Raw genomic sequence first — 17,154 nt, 5'->3', positions numbered from 1 at the left:
CAAAAGGATTGTACAGTTGCACATGAGTTGTTGAATGGGGGCCCGAGTCTAGAGAGGTTACCAGGATAACCCATGTCAAGGCTATGTGATGACACTCTCTCCTTCATGTACCCTAGTACGTCCTATTGTGTTAGTTTTTATGTGGAAGCCTCTGGGAGTTCTTTTAAAGGTTTTGATTGTTATCTATTTTTGGAAGTCTTTTGGAAGTTATTTGGAGGTATTTTGGTTGTTATATTTTCTTACTTATCTTGTGCATTGGTATCTTTTGTATCTTGGTTGTGAATTTATTCAATTCTTTTATCACTAGCCTTCTTGTTTGTTTTTTGGGTCCCTGTGTCTATCTTCGGCACAGGGGATGGACCTTTGGGTTCCACATGGTCGAGTGGTACTGTTTTACCATCCATTGGGGTTTGCCTCTATATTTCTTGTTCGTGAGCAGTTGGATGGATCTTATCTTGCATACTAGTGATTCTCTATTCATATGCAAATTATTCCACCTTTGTAATGTATTAGTTATGTATCTTCCAAAAGCAATGTAAAGAATGTGTAATTGACTAATTGTATACTTGAACTTGTAATTTAAATGATATTTATAAATGAACTTTCCAAGTGGAAAGAATTGTAATAGAACTATTGTGATAGTTGCAATTGTATTAATCGATATCTTATATGTAAATGTACCTATGTGGATATTTTTTATGCTCTTGTTCTTGTTGAATGATATCTTAGGAATCTTTCATTTGGAGATTTAAAATTGACTTAGCATGGATATTTATATGATGAGTTAAATTATTAATGAATGATAGTTAGTGTCTCTTAGTAGTGATGTTAGGAAACCCTAAGAGGATTGTTATTATGCATCTATGTTATTTAATATATTTACTTAGTGTTATATTGAGATAAAAGATGAATGATGTATTATGTTCCTTTAAAAAAATTATTCGACTTGTATTTCATTTAATTTTTTTTAATACTATAGGGTTCCTTGGTGGGGGATTACACTACTATCCAACCATGGAATAGGATGCACACCAATTTGCGAAGAAATGTCTTTCATATTAGCAACATTATAATTTGATGCATGCATCATCTCAAGAGATGCAACACATTACAACCACTAAGTATTTTACAAAGTGGGTTGAAGTTGTCCCATTAACCTATAGATCTCCAACAAAAAAATATTAAAACTCGTCCTCCACTATGTCATATGTTGTTATGAAACTCCCCTTTATATTGTTATAAATAATGTAAAACCATTCAAAAACTAAGATGTTTGCACACTTTTTTAGAATTTCCATATTCAACATCAATTTTATACCTCATACTACCATCATATAAATCACCAAGTAGATGCTTCAAATAAACCCATCTTAAAAATTCTCAAAAAGATAGTCATTGAAGCTACCTATGATTGGCACTTGCAACTCAATATGACCTTGTGGTCCTATCGTACTAATCTCCACACACATATTCGTGTGACTCTCTACTCACCAATATTTGGCTATGAATTTATTTTTCCAATTGAAGTTGAGATCCCATCAATGAGGATATCACTGCAACAACTCATTAATACAAAGGAATACAAGGTTTCCCACTTACATGAGTAAGAATTACTAGATAAAAGACATCTCAATGCCTTGAATAATCTATGTGTATATAATAATCTCCTCCACCATAGTTATAATAACAATATAAATTTTGAACCCACAAGAGTACATTGAAGGGGGGTGAATCAGTACTTCAACAAATTCTTTAATTTGATCAACAACAATTCAATTATATAATTTCAAGAAAAGGGACATACAAGAAAACAACCATAACACCAAATTTACATGGAAAACTCAACAAGAGAAAAACCATGGTGAGAAAGCTACTTGGATCTACCATCCAAATCCAAACTTTTAATAATATGAAACAACATTACAAAATTTTTTTTTGAGGGCTACTACCAAAAGAAGCTACAAATCCTTGAAATATTGTTTAGTACAATTTTGTTTGAGGGTATCAACCCAAGGAAGCAACAAATCTCTGAAATCCAATTAATAGGATTAGAATATGACTAATTTTGATGGATTAACTCAACTAAATATTCAACATTGATTATCTCTACAACATTAACAACTTCTGGTTCACTACCTTCAACATTCACTTGCTCATTCTCAACACACATCACCATCAATATCATCTACATCAGCTTCAAGATAATGTATGGATGATATACAAATTTCTTTCAGCAATTGGCCACATGATATACCCTCCATAGGTATTTAAAACATAAATTAGGTCAGCTATAAAGAAAACCTATAGTCCACTATCAGTCAACCACAAAAAAATCATATTACAAGAGATAACATGTTGTGGTGCAATAAAATATTCAATCGGGCCCCAAAACATCCTAATACAACCTCTTAATGTGGCATAGATATGAAGAGACATGACACAAGCACAAACAAACTTCTCTCAGTTGGCCCATCAGCCATTAGTCACCCAAAGAAACAATAATGAATAGCTTGCAAAAATAGAAACATGGAGAACCTTCATTTACTTCAAACCTTAAGCATTTATGAGAAATTTAGAGTGTCTATATGGGGAAATATAGATGAAATAAACAATCTTATGTTGGTGCAAGTACAAAACCACTTGTATATGGTGAATAAAGAGTATACTAGATCAACTAAATCACTTTGATACTAGTAAAAATGAATTTTTTTTTTACTACATCATCTAAAACTTGAATAGAATATACCTCTAACATCCATTAGCGTATCCTCAAATCTGCATGATCATGTTGATTAGTATGATGGAATGTGAAGCATTTTGGCTTGTACTCTAAGACTATTTACACTACCTAGGTGCAGTCTAGTACATCGTTATCTCTAACTTTATTTGTGAAAGAGGTTGTGACTTAAAACTTTGGATATAACATCATTTTAGTTCTCTAGACTTGACTTCTAAACTAATCGCAACATCTTTATGTGCAAAAGAATGCAAACCAAATTATTGAGTCTTTACCTTAGTATATAAATATTGAATGCCTTAGACAATTCTTCTACACTTTTCCATTATGTAAGATACATAAAACTGATAGTGCATCAATCCAAATTAATTCAAACATGTCTATTCACTTCTACATCTAACATAGTCATCAAAATTGACTATCTTTGATATAGAACTCATCATTTCTCTAACTCATCAAGGATACACCGATACACAATATGGATATGAACTTTATAAGATAAGGTACAACTGTGTTTTCTCTAAATCATCAAGGATACATTGATACACAATATGGATTTGAACTTTATAAGATAAGGTACAACTGTGTGTAGTAAATACTTACTCCTTGTCTTCCACATCACTATTATGTTGAGTTCTTAACTTTCATACCACTACAAGGTTGAACTGCACTGTATGATAACAAGTGGATGTCAAAACTACACTAGTATCCCACTTAGTCATGTCATAAGCTATTTGCATCACTCTCCCAATTCATATAGGTGTATTTAATTAGACATATCATGGATTGACATCAATGACAGCATATGACTCCATATTTTTGTAACAATCCCCCCCTTTATAATTGATGACAACACTATTTGCAATTGTCTTCTCTCCCCCTTTGACATAAAGGGAAAAGGGTAGGGGTTCTTCAATTGAATTCGCAAAAAAAAAATGCTTCCCTTGAAATTATTAACACATTAATTACCCCCTCCCAAGAGATAGTGTTTATTAGCTCAAAACTAATGTAGCAAAAAGTTATTCAAGTTCCATAAGAAATACATAGGTGATATGTACATAGTGCCTCAAAAACCAACATGGCATTTCTTAACTTATTCTTATTATCTACATATCTACATGATAACAAAAATATCATATTTGCACTAGTGATCCTTCTAATTACTTATAAAACATAATGTTCTTGTAAATTACCTTCAACTAGGCAAGAGTAGCATCCATGTGCTTATTTTCAGAGGACATAATGTGAATATAACATTTAGCTATAACATATACTTCTTCAACTTCTTCAATTATAGTAAGAACCTTGCTCTTTTGAACCATATTCTCTGCATAAGATACAATACCAATCAAGTATGCTAGCCTCGGGCTCACCACTTCCCTTAGTTTACCTATTTCTCTCTTAATGCGCTCTTTTTGGTCTAGAAATTTTTTAATCTAATTGTCCATGTTTTCAATTTGTACTCTTGTAGCACCATCATTTTCCTTCATAGGATCACAGATGTTGGCCAATCAATTTATTTGAGACTCAATAGAGTCTATCTAATCCTTTAAACTCTTTGTTTATATTCGCCATTTTAGATAAAATTGATATAGTGCGGTAGCATCATCTAAGCATTTTTTAATGCCTTTAATATTCTCTAGAAAAGTATTATGAACTATTTAGCATATCTATCAGAGGCATCAAATAACCTCCTATCATTTATTTTCTTGATTATCATTTGTTCTTCTTGCTTCTTTATGTGAGATTAATGGTTTTTGAAAAATTCCAATGGAAGATTCATTTGTTGTGTAGGAGGCAAAGATGAGTCAATTGTTACCTCAGGAAATCATTCCTAGATTCTTCTTATGGAATCATCCAATAATTTTGCACATTCAACATGTTGTTGAAGAATCTCCTTTCTTGCAGATGAATGAAATATGTCTCCTAGTGCAACTTGTGGAGAGGAGATATACTAGATAGATAAACTTTTCCATCATGTGTAGGCAATTGTAGCGACCATGGAGTAATTACCAGTTGAATTTGCATTTATTGTGCTAATATATCTTTGATGGAATCATTTGGAGGTTCTTCCCTCTTTTTTGAATTTTCCCCTATGCTAATATGCTTTTGTTCTTTTTGTTGATTAGGGGTTATCTTCTCCAAAGTGTTTTCTTTCTCTTGATTACCTTGTTCTTCATGTTCCTCTACATTTCCTTGAGCAACTAGAGAAACACTAATGGATTCAATATTTTCTTCTTATGTAGCCTACTCCTTTTACAAGTCATATTCATTAGTGTAATATATAGAAGAAATATGTAATTCATCTACATCATTTTCCTCTTGTGAGGTAGAGGATTTTTCTATATGATGTGCTTGCAACATTAACTCTTCATTTACTTGTCTGACCTTTTCACTTTTTTGTCTCAACACTTGATAAACGCTCTTTGGGATTTGTTCTATTATATCACTAAGAAGAAATTATACTTGATCATATAAATGACAATTTCCTTCATAATGGTTTTTTGATCAAAGGGAGGTGATTTCATATAGATCTCTAAAATATTCTTAAGAATCCCATATTTCTTAATTCTATAAAGGAATACATCTAATTGAAGGGGCTCATGAGGATCTTCCACTAGAGGTTTTTTATTGGTTTTCTTTTCTCAACCTTGATGTTTCTTCCCCTCCCTCTTCTTCTTCATCTACAATATTTATAATTTTAAATTTCTTTCTTTTGGCAAACCGTTTGGGTCTTTTATGTCCTCTCTCTATAGTTTTCATCTCCTATAGAGTATCAGATTGTTCTTTTTTAGTAGACAAGGTTTGTGTGGCTTCAAAGGTTGTAGATAAATTATAGTAGTAGAATTGTATGTGGACGAGAAGGAATAGTTTGAGAGTTCATTACAATAATGACTTAGAACACCACTTCTTATGTAAATTCGTCCTTTTGTTTAATTATATGCTCTTATGTACTCTTTTTATTCTTCTTGTCTCTTATTCATTAAAGGTTTCAAACCTTTCTCTTGTAGGATCCTTTGGTTTGGTGAGAAGAATATCAACATAACTAGTTATCTCTTCTTCTGTGACTTCATAAGAAATTTTTGGAATCTAGACTATTCTAAGCTCTATAGCCTCCATGAATCAATTGTCCTTGTCAACTAGTAAGGTTATCAAAGCCTCATATCACTTTACAATAGTAGAGGTGATTCTATACCTATCTTTCATCTCAACTTGAAAAGATTTGAAGAAATCCCAATACATAGTACTATACTACTTATCGTTACTAAACCCTTTCATATGACTCCTAATTTGTCTAGCAAGAGGGATGTGTGGTTGTCAGATCTTTCCCCTAAATCTAGGAAGCTTATTCAAGAAGTAGAAGGATAAACAAATAATTGAGGTTCCATACCTAAAGTTATACCTTGTTTCTTTTGTTCTCTTTGGGTTTTCAAGGAATTGATTTCACATGACTTTGCAAAGATTGAAATGATTATCGAACACACCCAAATAATAAGAGGGGGAGAGGGTTAATTATAATTTACTTAAACTTAAACAACTTCCTTTTTAAATTAAACTTTAAAACATATTTGGAAAAATAAAGAACTAAAAGAAAAACATGCACCACAATGATCCACATAAGGGCACCAAGATTTTCTTGGACTTTGAGTGAGTCCAAGAAAATCTTCAATTTTTACTCTAGAGATAGAGATGAATCTAGGTTTACCTTAGGTAAACCTTCCTAATGATCTTCAATAGATCATCTAATATCCTATTTATTTCCAAATGTTGTTGCAAGATTTCACCAAGATGCCACTTGTGAAGGGGATGAATGTTGGACAAGTTGAATTGTCCCTCATGGTTAGGAATTTATAGGAGTTGAGGTTTCACTACTAGTTAAAACTGTATTTGAAGAGTCAATAGCTCATTGAATGATTTTGTTGAGGGAGATGAGGATACCTAACTAATTTCATGGTTTCTCATAGAAGCATCTTTCTTCTCAACTATCTTTTGTATTGTGTTCTAAAATTTCTCATAATTATCCTCTTTCTTCTCATCATACACTGCATTATTTTCTAGAGGAGTAATATTTTTTACTTCAACTACATTTGTCTTCCCTAGAGGAGGGACACCCAATTCTACTGCAACTTGTGCACTAGTGTTCTATAGAGGATAAATACCCTCATTTTTATTATCATCCTTCTCAACCTCATCACTTATTATCATATGAACATTAAAAAAATTAAATATATGTCTTGGGTGGATACATCAAGTATATCTTGCAAATTAGAACAATTTGGAGGAACTTGTTCCATAGTAACCACTTCAGCCTTCTTCAATTATTCCATGATCTCAGTAGTCTTCTCTTTAGTATATTTCTCCATCCTCTCTATGTATTTTTTGTCCATCCCTATTAGAATATTCACTCTTTGTTTGGTCTAGAGCTCTTGTGCCTATCTTTGATACAATGTATCTCTTTCTTCTCGAGTGATGGATGATCTAGACTTGTCCAATTCTTGTTGTCTCATCTTGGCTTTCCCTAATACTACTTCTTTCCTTTTATCACTGTGTATGTTTGTAAGACTCTTTGGAAATTGGTTAATGATTTCATTTAGACCCACATTAAAACTCATCATGTACACTACTATGGCCTTCTCAATTGTGGTCTTGTTAACAAGAGGTACCTCATCATATAGTTTTGTTGTATCCTTCATTACCCTAGATTGTGCAATATCATTTAAAGTTGCCTCAAGCTACAGAGGCTCATTTGTAGGTGCTTCTAGAGGAGCTTTATTAGTCTTCTTCTCTTTACTCTTTCCCTTTGAGCTTCCTTACTCTTCTTATTGTGATTATCTTGTCCTCTTCTCTCTTCTCTTTAGTTTTGAATATTGTTGTGCTTCTTCTTCTTTCTCAAAATCATCTACTACGATTAGTTTAATCTTATCTCTTTTTCCCTACTTCTTAGTCCTTTGCTTCTTCTTCTTTGCAAGCTTTGTTTGCATCAATACTTCAATAGAAACCCTTCTTCTGCTAGGAGGTGTCTAAAGAGGTCTCTGAATTTTCAGAGTTGTAGAAATGAAAGAGGTAGACCTCCTCATCCTTCTTGTTCCTTGTGGTATTTGCATAGTGGAAGAAGTGGCTTGTGGTATTACCATTGGGCCCTCAAATGTGGATTTTGGTGGGGTACCAAATTATTTTTACAATTTTATCCTCATCTTCTCCACATTCTCCTATACATTCTTCATGTGCTACTTTTGAGTTATCTCATCATATATTCCAAACCTCTCAACAGTAGGATCCTTAGGTTTACTAACCAAAATGTTATAATATGCAATCTATTCAGGTCTAGAAAACCCATAAGGCAACTTAAGAACCCATACAATCCTAGGCTCAACTACCTCCATATAGAAGTTATCTTTTTCCACCATGAAAGTAATAAAACTTTTATAGTTACACTACTTCTAAGGGTATTATATATCTCATTTTCATTTCCTTTTGAAATGTCTTTAAGTAACCACCATACATAGTGTCACACTATTTGGTATCCAAAAAACTCTACATGTGATCTATAATCTGCATAGCAATTGGAATATATCTTTGCTAGATCACATCCTTCAAATTAGGTAATTATTTTAGGAAATAAAACATAATACATTTAATCAAAGTGCCATATCAAAAGTTGTATAGTGTCTCCTTTGTTTAGTGCACATTCTCCATTCATTCAGTGCAAGTGGTAGTAGAAAACCCTTCTTTATTTGTGTTACAAATATTGTAGGAAATGCCCATTGTGGCATATCAAACCCATAGGTCAATGATATAATCCACAATTAGGGTTCTTTTGTCAAATATTTCTTTGGTAAGTCTTATAACTTCATCATTTTTCATGGACTTTAGTGCCAATACAACTCTGGTGGATCACAAACTATTCACATCACTAATTACTTCCTTTGTGATTCGATAGGCTTGATCAAGGCATATAAACTCTTGATGAATTAGGCTAAAAATTATTATAACCCACTCATCTTCATAGTAGAAGTTAGAAAAACCCTTCAATACATCCAATCATTTTTCCTCCACATTTGTATACTTTGGCTTGAGTAGGAAGTTGTCATCCAATAACCGATTGATTCTAAAATCTTCCCAATTTAGATATTTTAACTCATTTAAACCTGAATGAATATAGATCTGAACATCTTTAGTATGCAGCACATTGATTGGAACATGAGAGAAAACTCCATCCTTGTCAGCCTTGGTGGATTTGTATGTGTTTCTTTAAATTTAGCCTTGGCTTCTCAATAATATCAAAAACCTTAGGTATTCCTATGATAAATTTATGAAACTAGGGTTTTGCAAGAAAACTTGAAGATGCCTGTGGAAAGTTATTGCTAGGGTTTGCATGCAATAACCTTGAATGCCTTCTTATTCTATGTAATACTTGAACTATATTAAATACATTGAATGAGATCAAATCTAATTTGATCAAGCATAATTAATCATTGTATCTTCCCTAGTAGTTTGCAATTAATGCAATTTGTACTTGATAGAAAAAATAGCTTTTTCCACTAGATTGTGTTATCATAGTGATGCAAAACAACTTCGTACTCAACCACAAAAATATTTTTTTCTCCATAATTATGAGAAAATGAAAACTTTCTACCCGATTAACAATCTAGCTAACTGATTAACTTCCATATGAAGATTATTTGCTACATGGGGTAATAATATATGTGTAATGAATAACTCCCCCTGACTCTATGTTTTCCTTTAATTTTTGGAGGATTATTTTGCACTAGGAATAATCTTAGATCCTTCCTTTACCTCATTTTCCTCCTTCTTTCTCCATATATTTTTTATCTCCTTATTTTGTTGAACTGGATCAACCTTCTTTTGTGGAGCAGAGATCTCACAATCTTCCCCTTGCAAAACCTTGCAATGTGTCTAATGTATTGAAATTATAGCAAGTGATACCATGTTGTAGAGCATAACCACTTCTCCTCATATTGGATCTACAATTAGTATCCCTATGACCAAACCTTTTGCATGTGTAGTAGTAGCCATAGTAAAAAATGGGAGTTCATAGTATTGTTCTTGCTCTTGTAACTATTCTTCATCACCTTACTTTTGCAGTCATTAGCCTTATGACCAAATTGCAAGAATAACACTGACCATGGAAGGGTTGAGAGTTCATAGCATTATAGGGAGGACCAAGTGAATTATTATTCATTTTACTCTTACAACCAATAACATTATGCCCAACCTTATTACAAGAATAGAAATTACCAATGAAGGATTGATAGTACTTGGTTGGAGTAGATTGTTTAGCAGTAGGAATTTTGAAGCTCTTCTTTTAGTTAGAGACTTGTGTGAATTTTTTCTTATTTTATTCTATCTTCTTTTATTCATCATGTGCCTTATTTTCCTTCTTCTCAACCTTATCTTTGATCATATTTTTCTTAGAGATTTCCCCTTTTTCAAAATGAAGACCACCCTTGTCTTTTAAAGGTTTTTGAAATCCAATTATCTCGTCAAATATATCAATGCTCTTTTTCAATTGTATATCTTTATTCAATTTATCTTTGACCTCTTATGATTCTCTCCTTAGGGAGACAAATTCTTCTTCAAGATTAGTGCATTCAGTAGATTTGCTATGAAGCTTGGAATCCAAACAGTCGGCAATCTTCTTGCCTTCTTCAACTTGAATGTTTTAGGTAGACAATTTCATCTTCTACCTTCTTGAGTTTGTCTTCACATTTTGTGCTTTCTTTAATCTCATATTTCATTTTGGCAATTTTCTTTTCTGCCTAATTGAATTTAATCTTGTATTTTTTGCATACAGTCCTTGCAATATCCATGTCTTCAAGAGAATACTAGAGTTCTCCTTCAAGATCTACTTCACAATCATCTAGATTAATGTCCCAACTACATTCAGGTTCCATTAACTCTATCTTTGGTTTTGAAAGAATTATATCACTAAACATTGTCTCAGATCCTATGTGTTTAAGTGTGGGATCTACTTTAGTTGTTAGACTGTTATTTAGGAAACTTTCTCTAATACCAATTATTGAACACACCCAAAGATTGGGAAGGGGGGTGAATTAGTATTTACTTAAACTTTAAAAATTCCATTTGTAAATTAAACTTCAAATAAAATTTGCAAAATGAAAGAATTGAAAGAAAAGAACGTACCACAATAATCTACACAAGGACACCAATATTTTTATGTGCGAAACACAATGAGGGAAAACCACGGTGAGAGTTAACTCACGCTATATGAATGAGTTATTACAATATTGTTTTAAGTCTCACTACATAAGGAAGCTCACTTCTCCTTGATGGACTTCCTGAGAAAGATACAAGGACCTTCTTAAAGAAGGATGGATGAACATTACAATGAATGAAGAACATGAATATGAACTACTATAAAGGATGCATCTAACATATGTGAATGTTGCAATCCCTTTTTTTCACTCTTACTCAATATTTGTGAATTGACTCACATCATATAATTAAATGACCTTCTATTTATATCCTTTACAAAATCACAAAACCCAACTAGGTCATCTCCAAAATGACCTTTAGATGAAATGTGTTGTATTTCATAGGTTGGATTCAAACACATGCATCATGAAATAAAATAAGTTGTAGATTAGACCAAGGCATAAGAGGGCCCAAAAAAATTACAACGCATCTTCCAAAGCAAATATAATTGATCATGATCAACCACAAGAGAAGGAAAACAAGACCATCGTCTTGATAATGACAAATTCGCCAAAACTATTGATTGTACACCTTTATATCATTGGAGAGAGACCAAAAATATCATGAAAATAAAGATGTGAGAATTTTAGTCTATAAATATATCCCTACAACCTTCTTATGAGGTGTCTGATCATTATGTTTTGGCACAAGTAGAGAGACCTATTGAACTCATGAAGATAAAGCTTCCCAGATTGATTGTAATACTTCAATGCTTAGGATATTGCATTATGGTACACCAAATCACCTAAAACTTGAATAAGTGAACCCTTATTACCTCTTTGATAATATTCCCATGTTTGCACAATAATATCTATTACTCAAGAAGAATGTGAAGCATTGTGGTGAATATCTGAGACACTTAACCCTATTATAATGGAATCTGAGGAACAGTCAATTCTAACTCTTATTGGAGACATGTTAATGACAGAAAATATTGGAAATAACCTCCTTGGTTATTGCCAATCCTAACTACAAAATCACAAGGCCAAATATTATAATGCAGAGGAATGTATACCCAAGTACAAAGACACTAACTTAGGAAATATATAGTTTATTTCTTAGACAAATTCTCTCAATAATACAAGTACGAAATAAGACTCAATTGTCATTCTTCTGACTCCTTAAAATATGTAGAAACTAATCAATTTTATTTTACTCCTCATCCAAAGCACAAAAAATGTGCAACTATGTATCACTAGCTTAACCATGTACATACCATGGTTATGGATTATTTTACTATCAAGAATACATTTGTTGGTCTTTTGGACTATCTTTCTTGTCCTCAACCATGTTGTTTCCATCTCTCATCTAAAACCATTTCTTAGCCTCTTCCACTATAGAAATCCATCTCTATACAAGTATGATAGGTTGACAATAGGTTGACATCAAGTTGAAATTGATGAAAACATATTACACATATCTCTGCACTATCTTGCATCTTTATCATAATTGTGTGCTATTTCCAAGATCAACTTGGGTGTTTGCATATCTTGAGGGAATACAGTATTATGAACCAACCCTAATTTTCCAATTCTCCTCCAAGTATTGTTGGGATCCTTTCCATACACTTCTTCTTTGATTGCTTCCAACTCAATATGGCCAATTTTTGTATCTGTGATCCACTACACCTTATTCTCAAATTTGGAGTGGGTTATCTAGCCTTGGTACTTGTACTTCATTGTGATTGGAATCTTTTCAAGATTTGCCTCTATCTTTGGTTTCCTCTTGGAGCTCCTTGGGGCATATGTTTCTTCCATAAGATCTTATAAACCTACGAAAGAGAGGGTCAAGTAATCACCATTTATTCAAAGGAAATACTTTACACCATTTCCATATTAAATTTTCACTAAGGCACATAACTCTGGAAACTTGGGGTTCTGAGGTTCTAGGATCAGAAAGGCTAAAAGAGGAAACTAGGTCGAAAGTTCAAAATCTCAAGATTTTGAGATTTTAGGGTTTGGAAATATCATTTCTCAGGAACCCAGGACTTCAGGATCCCATGGAGGAAAAGGGAAATTTTCAAAAACAAAAAGGTCTGGAACTTCGAGATTCTAGAATTCTGGAGGAGGCAAGGACTCTAGTGCTAAACATCCCAAACTTCGGGATTTTGGGGTTTTGGGGCTCAAGGTTTTAATACTGAAAGACAAACTTTAGGATCTCAAGATTATGAGATTTTGAAGTCATACAAGGACTAACCTTCGGAACTTTGATATTTTGGGGTTTCAAAGTTAAAGAAGGGCCAACTTTAATAACATTCTTAAGACCTTAGGATTTTATGATTTTGGGGCTTGCGGTCAACTATTCATCTCAAAGAGAACTCTGAGATCTCAGGATTCCGAAGTTGAAGGGGCATACCAAGACTTAGGGTACAGTCATGAAAATTAGGTCTATTTGAAATTAAATTTAAAAAACCCTAAGGTTCGAGGGGGGAAAATTCATTCATAGGGAAAAACTATAGGCCAAGAGATGGTCATGAGGTAAGAATGTAGGATTTACAAAGAAATCCAACTTATTCCTAAGCTAGAAAAAGAAAAAAACCCCATAATCTAACCAGACCATAAAACTAGAAAAACAAGAACAAGAACAAAGCAACAAAGAAAAACAAAAGAAGAGGAAGGAAGAAAACCCACCTCACCAATAAAACAAGAAGGGAAAGAGGCACCAAGAAAATCTAGACACCACAAAGTCCACGAAGAAGAAATCTCTGAGCAATTGCCAACCATAGATATCGATCACATGAAAGTTTGAGGGTGAAAAATGAGAGAAAAATTAACAACACTAGCGGTAAAAATACCCTCGATAAAGTCACAAGATTTAAGGAATCCAAAAACTTGATGCACAACAAAACCTAGGATTCGGAGATCCTAGGGTTCTGAGGTCAACACAAACCTAGGAGGCTATGATAAACTCGAGAACTTGGAAGTTCAAAACTTTAGAAAAGAAACAAACAAGCAAGGAAAACCGTGAATATGGGATCTTGGTGTTCTAGGTTCATAACAACTCGAAAGCTACCATGAACATGGGAACTCGAGATTCCAGAATCCCAAAGAAACACAATAGAAGCAAAAAAAAAAAAAAAATGGAAAACTTGGGAATTTGGGATCTCGAGGTTCTGAGTTTGAAACAACTTGAGAGCTATTACAAACTCAAAAACCCGAAAGTATGGAATTCCAAGGACAAGAACAAAAGACCAAAGAATGAGAATCTGGTTTCAAAACAGCTTGAGGGATATTACAAACTCAAAAACCCGAAAGTCCAGAATTCTGAAAAAACAAAAACACAGACAACAAAACAAAGCAAACTAAAAACCCAGGAACCTGGGGTTCTGGGAAAGGAAGAGAAAACCTTCTAAACCAAAGACTTCAAGATCCTAAAAACAAAAAAGGGAAAACAAAACAAACAAAAGAAAGAAACTAGAACAAAAGAAAAGAGAAATAAAAATGGGGGCCCAAATTTTACTGACTAAAATGTAGGGTGGGAATATGCAGGGTATAATAGGTTCTTATTTGTCTAAGAATATCATGAAGATGTCAAAATTGCACATTTTTAGTATACCCCTTTAAAATAATACTCAATCCCTTATTAAATTGTATCTTCTATGGGACTCTTGTTTGCTCTTAAGTTTCGAAGGAAGATGGATATACTCATAATATTTCATTCAAGTGTATGTTTGAATAAGCAAAGTGAAAAAATTAGAGGGTTGTCACAACCCATGTTATAGTAAAATCCAACCAACCAAACAACTTTTTAATCCAAAAGTGAGGGTTTCTTTCTACAAGTAGATCCAACATAAAGGAAATTCCTACCATCTAGTTATCTTCAAAAAGTTGTGATTTACTCTTAGAGAAGTTTATTTCTTTTGGAATTTTTCTAACGTATTTTATGCACACTCGTTCTCATTTCCTAGTCACATATTTCAAAATATTTTATGCTTACTCATGATTTTCCAACTATAAATGCTAGTTGATTGCTTAAAATTGAGGGAATATTTTTTCAAGATGAGGAATCTTTGGTCATGATGGTGATCAATAATTCATGTCTCCAAGATTTTCTAAGCTTTATCTATTGATTTTTGCTTATCTTTTTCAAGCAATTTTAAAGTTCCATGAGGGGGAATTGTTTCTGCTAGCAAACCAATGAAAACAGTTCCATGAGGGGGAATTGTTTCTGCTAGCAAACCAATGAAAACCTTGATTATTTGAAGTTGTTCCATGAGGGGGAATTGTTGGTTCAAATGCTTCATTTCCACTAATTTGAAATTGATTGCTAGGTCCATATTTTTCCCTTCTTAATATTTGGCTCCCAAATATCGTATATCCTCCATTATTCAATTCCTTGATCCTAATCATTGTAGGTGACATGATTTGGTGGTTTTCCATTATATATAAATATGAATACTATCTCATTTATAAATGATCTTTGGAATATTTAATAAAATAAAATCCATATATTTATCTATCAACATCTCATCTTAGAAAGTGTTTAGAATTCAAGTGTTTTTTTATGTTTAGTGTTTACTTATGATTCTTTTGTTATGTCTATTAACATTCTTACATGTACATGAAAAAATTGCAATATTTCCTAACATTCTTACATGTACATGAAAAATTTACAATATTTTCTATTTATGCATTCATGCTCATGTGTTAATTTTAGTCCCAAACACACAAGTATTGATCATGGATGGAGGAGAAAACAATAAAGGATAGTCAATTGAACTATTTTTTTTGTACATTGCCTTTCTTTCTTTTTTATTCAACCCTTAAATTGTATCTAACAATTTTGTTTATAAATTGTTAGACTAAGATTTAATTAGTGATTAAATAGAATAAATTATTGGCTCAAGGAATTTTCATTGTTGGTTTTCTAGAAATAATAGAACTAATGCTTCTCATTGATTTTCATGATTAATTAAAAATTCATAGAATATTGAATTCCTCTTTAGACCTAATAAATTCTTTCTTATATAAGATATCTTCTCTAGTAATAGGAATTATTCTATCACACCTCATAATGCTAATTAATTTTATCAAAGAGAGGCCAAGAAGGCTAATGTTTATAAAACCTCGACAAATGTCACATATTATTATATGGTTATGTTTTTAATTTGATATAGTAGTTATACCATTTTTTTAATTTTGTTGGAGGGTTTTATATTAAAATCATAAAAAAAAATAGCTATCCACACGTAGTAAAAGTACAAAGTTGTCGTTCTATAGTATGTGTATATATATATATTGGTTGCAGGTGTTTTTTGGTGCAAAGGCATGTCAATTTTGGTTGCAGGAGTTCTTTGTTGCAAGGCCTTCAAGATATCCCATGAAGATGGATCTGTCCTTCGATGTTGGTTTAGTCCTCTTGCTTTTTGGAGCTCTCTCCTTCATTCACTGGGCAGTCTATGTTATTTCTTTTTCATGTACTTATTTTGTAAATAAGTTTGCATGCTCCTATTCTCTAAAATGAGCTTGCATGCTCCTATTTGTAAATGAGCCTACATGCTCCTTTGTTGATCTCTATTTTGTAACTAGCTCTGGCTAGAGGATTGTTCACTACTTCTCTTCTACAGTCATGTTGATGAGCAATGACCGAAGTTTTTATTGCTGGTTCTTTTCTCTGGGAGCTCAGTTTGAACCAATTTTTAAATATATTGTAAAAATTATATATTATTAATAAAATATATCAAGTGGCATTGCCACCTTGCCAAAAAAAAAAAGTACAAAGTTGTGTCACACTTTTATAAAGGAAATGGTCAATGTTGATTCAACTTTTTAAATTGAATCAATAGAAAGTGAAATATGTGTTTTGAATTTTGAAATGATGTAAACTAATAAAATGTATATTCTTTTGTGCATTTTATGTTTGTAATTTTATAAAAATAAATAAAAAATTATTTGAATATAGTTTTTAATAAAGTAAACACTATAATTTAGTTGTTGATAAAATGTTGAAATTGAAGTTACAAGGCGCCACACTTTATTTAGTAAATTTTACCTTTTATTCTTAAGTTTTTTTTGTGTATATTGATAACTTGAAACTTTAGTGCATGGATATATTTTTTACTTTTTTTTTTATAAATATATATATTTTTCAATAAGTTTGAAAAAGTTGTGTACTAAAATATAACTCTTTCCATTTGGCGCCACCTTTTTTCTTCATTATTTATCCAAATTACAAAAGAA

The sequence above is a fragment of the Cryptomeria japonica genome, chromosome 8, assembly GCF_030272615.1.
Source record: "Cryptomeria japonica chromosome 8, Sugi_1.0, whole genome shotgun sequence".
Lineage (NCBI taxonomy): Eukaryota > Viridiplantae > Streptophyta > Pinopsida > Cupressales > Cupressaceae > Cryptomeria > Cryptomeria japonica.
The sequence above is the reverse complement of the archived record's forward strand: the minus strand, read 5'-3'. Positions refer to the sequence as shown.